The sequence below is a fragment of the Coregonus lavaretus genome, assembly GCF_964263955.1.
Source record: "Coregonus lavaretus genome assembly, chromosome: 40".
Classification (NCBI taxonomy): Eukaryota; Metazoa; Chordata; class Actinopteri; order Salmoniformes; family Salmonidae; genus Coregonus; species Coregonus lavaretus.
Window position 1 is genome coordinate 903,117 of NC_140027.1, and position 6,000 is coordinate 909,116.

The following is a 6,000-nucleotide window of genomic DNA, read 5'->3' on the forward strand; positions in this document are numbered from 1 at the left end:
GTCTGCCACCTATCCCTGAGTGCCTGGTGAAATGGAATACGACAGCAGATGCTTGAGGGGGGACGTTGGAGTGGGTCTCCTGCGGACGGTATTGTTTGACTCTGAGAGGGCAGTGTGACGCGTGTGGCGCAAACACTACCCCTATTCAGAGCCAGCCTCCAGCGTCCCATCACAGGGCCATGTGCAAAATATTACTAGGTAACACTAGAACATTATCTGAGAAAGAGAGGATGAGAGAAAGAGGGAAGGAGGGAAGGATGGAAGGATGGAAGGGGTATCAAATAAACATTATATACCTATGTCACGATGTGCGGGACATTAAATACGATTATATTGTAGCAAAACCATAAGGTAATAGATAAATAGAATTTAATATTTTACAACATCATATGATCTGAGAGATACAGATAACTGCCAAAATAAATGAAACACCAACATAAAGTGTCTTAATAGGGCGTTGCTCCACCATGAGACAGAACAGCTTCAATGCACCTTGGCATGGATTCTACAAGTGTCTGGAACTCTGTTGGAGGGATGCGACACCATTCTTCCACGAGAAATTCCATCATTTTAGTGTTTTGTTGATGGTGGTGGAAAACGCTGTCTCAGGCGCGGCTCCAGAATCACCCATAAGTGTTCAGGCGCCGCTTCAGAATCTCCCATAAGTGTTCAGGCGCCGCTCCAGAATCTCCCATAAGTGTTCAATTGGGTTGAGATCTGGTGACTGAGACACACACACACGACCTGTGGCACACGCACACACAAACACCCTATACTCCTTTGAGACCCCTCTTTCAAAGTCACTGAGATCTCTTCTTCCAGCCATGGTAGCCAAAAATAATGGGCAACTGGGCATTTTTATACATGACACTAAGCATGATGGGATGTTAATTGCTTAATTAACTCAGGAACCACACCTGTGTGGAAGCACCTGCTTTCAATAGACTTTGTATCCCTCATTTACTGAAGTGTTTCCTTTATTCTGTCAGTTACCTCTACATCGCCTAATGTGCCTCAGACATCAAGTCGGTGATCATAGTAATCATGTAAGGATAATCAAGACAATTCAATAAGATAGCAGCACAAATTATAGCCAGTGTATATGTAAGGGATAAATGCCGACTGTCACGTTGTATAATGATTAGAAGACAGGCGCAGGAATACGTATTAGGGGTTTAATTACTCCACCCAACACAAACATGTATATATATATATACAAAAGGGATGTAACCCAAACAAAGAGCGAGGTGTAACCTCTACACAATACACGGGACGAGACCCGTAAACAACCAGAGCACAATACACTGTACTCACGAGACCAACGGACATGGGACAATAATTGATAAGGACAATGGGGAACAGAGGGGCACATATATACACATAATAATCAGGGGGAATGGGAACCAGGTGTGCGTAATGAGACAAGACAATCCGGGGTTGGTGGTAATGACTCATGTCAGTGAGGCCTAGAAAGCCGGTGACGTAGACCTCCGGAACTGGTGAACGGAATGAGCAGCAGTACCGGGGGGATCCGTGACACCGACGTTCTGTACATTACATTACATTTACATTTTACATTTACATTTACGTCATTTAGCAGACGCTCTTATCCAGAGCGACTTACATATTGGTGCATTCACCTTATAGCCAGTGGGATAACCACTTTACAATTTTTTGTTTTGTTTTGGGGGGGTGGGTGGGGTAAGGGGGGGGGGGGGGGTTAGAAGGATTACTTTATCCTATCCCAGGTGTTCCTTAAAGAGGTGGGGTTTCAAATGTCTCCGGAAGGTGGTGAGTGACTCCGCTGTCCTGGCGTCATGAGGGAGCTTGTTCCACCATTGGGGTGCCAGAGCAGCGAACAGTTTTGACTGGGCTGAGCGGGAACTGTGCTTCAGCAGAGGTAGGGGAGCCAGCAGGCCAGAGGTGGATGAACGCAATGCCCTCGTTTGGGTGTAGGGACTGCACCCAAATGCTGCGGCATTCTGGATGAGTTGTAGGGGTTTAATGGCACAGGCAGGGAGCCCAGCCAACAGCGAGTTGCAGTAATCCAGACGGGAGATGACATGTAGCTGGATTAGGACCTGTGCCGCTTCCTGTGTAAGGCAGGGTCGTACTCTCCGAATGTTGTAGAGCATTAACCTACAGGATCGGGTCACCGCCTTGATGTTAGCGGAGAACGACAGGGTGTTGTCCAGGGTCACGCCAAGGCCCTTCGCACTCTGGGAGGAGGACACAACGGAGTTGTCAACCGTGATGGCGAGATCATGGAACGGGCAGTCCTTCCCCGGGAGGAAGAGCAGCTCCGTCTTGCCGAGGTTCAGCTTGAGGTGGTGATCCGTCATCCATACTGATATGTCTGCCAGACATGCAGAGATGCGATTCGCCACCTGGTTATCAGAAGGGGGAAAGGAGAAGATTAGTTGTGTGTCGTCTGCGTAGCAATGATAGGAGAGGCCATGTGAGGATATGACAGAGCCAAGTGACTTGGTGTATAGCGAGAATAGGAGAGGGCCTAGAACTGAGCCCTGGGGGACACCAGTGGTGAGAGCACGTGGTGCGGAGACAGCTTCTCGCCACGCCACTTGGTAGGAGCGACCGGTCAGGTAGGACGCAATCCAAGAGTGAGCCGCGCCGGAGATGCCCAGCTCGGAGAGGGTGGAGAGGAGGATCTGATGGTTCACAGTATCAAAGGCAGCAGACATGTCTAGAAGGACAAGAGCAGAGGAGAGAGAGTTAGCTTTAGCAGTGCGGAGAGCCTCCGTGACACAGAGAAGAGCAGTCTCAGTTGAATGACCAGTCTTGAAACCTGACTGGTTTGGATCAAGAAGGTCATTCTGAGAGAGATAGCAAGAGAGTTGGCTAAAGGCGGCACGCTCAATAGTTTTGGAGAGAAAAGAAAGAAGGGATACTGGTCTGTAGTTGTTGACATCAGAGGGATCGAGTGTTGGTTTTTTGAGAAGGGGTGCAACTCTCGCTCTCTTGAAGACGGAAGGGACATAGCCAGCGGTCAAGGATGAGTTGATCAGCGAGGTGAGGTAAGGGAGAAGGTCACCGGAGATGGTCTGGAGAAGAGAGGAGGGGATAGGGTCAAGCGGGCAGGTTGTTGGGCGGCCGGCCGTCACAAGTCGCAAGATTTTATCTGGAGAGAGAGGGGAGAAAGAAGTCAACGCATAGGGTAGGGCAGTGTGAGCAGGACCAGCAGTGTCATTTGACTTAACAAATGAGGATCGGATGTCGTCAACCTTCTTTTCAAAATGGTTGACGAAGTCATCCACAGAGAGGGAGGAGGGGGGGTGAGGGGGAGGAGGATTCAGCAGGGAGGAGAAGGTGGCAAAGAGCTTCCTAAGGTTAGAGGCAGATGCTTGGAATTTAGAGTGGTAGAAAGTGGCCTTAGCAGCAGAAACAGATGAAGAAAATGTAGAGAGGAGGGAGTGAAAAGATGCCAGGTCCGCAGGGAGTCTAGTTTTCCTCCATTTCCGCTCGGCTGCCCGGAGCCCTGTTCTGTGAGCTCGCAATGAGTCATCAAGCCACGGAGCTGGAGGGGAGGACCGAGCCGGCCGGGAGGATAGGGGACATAGAGAGTCAAAGGATGCAGAAAGGGAGGAGAGGAGGGTTGAGGAGGCAGAATCAGGAGATTGGAGGGAGAAGGATTGAGCAGAGGGAAGAGATGATAGGATGGAAGAGGAGAGAGTAGCGGGAGAGAGAGAGCGAAGGTTGCGACGGCGCATTATCATCTGAGTAGGGGCAGAGTGAGTAGTGTTGGAGGAGAGCGAGAGAGAAAAGGATACAAAGTAGTGGTCGGAGACATGGAGGGGAGTTGCAGTGAGATTAGTAGAAGAATCTAGTAAAGATGAGGTCAAGCGTATTGCCTGCCTTGTGAGTAGGGGGGGGTGAGGGGGGGGGGGGGGGGGGGGGGGTGAGAGGGTGAGGTCAAAAGAGGAGAGGAGTGGAAAGAAGGAGGCAGAGAGAAATGAGTCAAAGGTAGACGTAGGGAGGTTGAAGTCCCCCAGAACTGTGAGGGGTGAGCCATCCTCAGGAAAGGAACTTATCAAGGCGTCAAGCTCATTGATGAACTCTCCAAGGGAACCTGGAGGGCGATAGATGACAAGGATATTAAGCTTAAATGGGCTAGTGACTGTGACAGCATGGAATTCAAATGAGGAGATAGACAGATGGGTCAGGGGAAAAATAGAGAATGTCCATTTGGGAGAGATGAGGATTCCTGTGCCACCACCCCGCTGACCAGATGCTCTCGGGGTATGCGAGAACACATGGTCAGACGAGGAGAGAGCAGTAGGAGTAGCAGTGTTTTCAATGGTAATCCATGTTTCCGTCAGCGCCAAGAAGTCGAGGGACTGGAGGGTAGCATAGGCTGAGATGAACTCTGCCTTGTTGGCAGCAGAACGGCAGTTCCAGAGGCTGCCTGAGACCTGGAACTCCACGTGGATGGTGCGTGCAGGGACCACCAGGTTAGAGAGGCAGCAGCCACGCGGTGTGAGGCGTTTGTATAGCCTGTGCGGAGAGGAGAGAACAGGGATAGACAGAGGCATAGTTGACAGGCTGCAGAAAATGGAAATAATGGACGACGCAGCGAAAGCACACATTTACTGTAGATTTTTAGCATTTTTATAAGCATATTCATACTTTCTCATCTTTTGGTTGCTAGAAATACGACCCAGTCGTTCGTTCGATTAGTTCGATATTTACGGACATGACCCAGTCGTTCGTTCTTTATGTTCTGTTACCATGCTCAGTAGCAACGTTCTTATCCCTTGCTTGCTGCTAGCTAGCCAACTAGCTACGGCTACACAGTCACAACCTCTGCATCCAGGATAACAGCAAAGTTTATTCCGTTGCGTTTCTTTAAGCTGTTTATCTCGCTTATTTCACATTTGCCAAAGAAAAGAATACTAAGCACACATTTACCAGTAAAAAAAAAATAAACTTGATATTTTCATTTACATAAGCAAATTCATTTCTTTCTCATCTTTTGGTTCGTTCGATTAGTTCGATATTTGTGGACGAGACCCAGTCGATCGTTCTTCATGTTCCGTTGCCATGCTCGCTGGTAACGTTCTTATCCCTTGCTTTCTTGCTAGCCAAGTAGTTATGGCTAATACAGTCACGACCTCTGCAGCCAGAATAACAGCGAAGTAGCTGTTTTCTATTGACATTCATTTGTATACATCCATAATAATGAGCTGATAATGCCCGATTTTGCCTGGCATAGCTAGAAAACTTTGCCTTTTCGTCAGGACAATAGTCAACAATGACTGTTAATTATGAGGAGATCGCATTGCATATCAAACACTAGGCTAGTATATAGCTAAATAGTTTGTTACTAGCAAACCTGCCAATACTGTTTTACAACTGAATTCAAAAATATCAGTTGCTTAAAACAGCTGGTCAAACTATAAACATGTGGTAGGATTTGACAGCTTTATCGGCGGAGGGGACAGGAGAAATTAATGTTAATAACTCACCACGTTAGGTCATCAGATGCTTCCAATATGTCTCTGCAAAAACAAATCAATGCTAAGGTTTTTCCTTGTTGAACCTGCGTTTACAATGTATCCAATTTCAGTTTGTGTAGTTGTTGGTTTAGTTTTCTGTAACTTTGTAGCAAGTACTGTCTGCAGGTGTAGGCGCATATTGCGTCATGATTGCAAGGTGTCCCGAAATCTTTTCCAATTGTCCCATTATCTGCTTTTAATGTCCATTCTAGAATACGAATCAGAAACGAGTATTCAACAATGCTGTGGTATAAAATGGTAATAACTATGCACATTAGACTGTCTTCAAGGGGAAACCATAATATCCTTCTTGCATGATTTCTGTCTCGTACAGAAAATCAATGGGGGTCAGAGGTAATAACACAATGTCTAAGGGTTCAATTAGTACAGAATGTGGTATATCCCCACCATAATACAACCCTCATCTTGTCAATGTATATTAAACCACTACCCAACATACCTGAGAGGGCGGATGACTCCATTACAT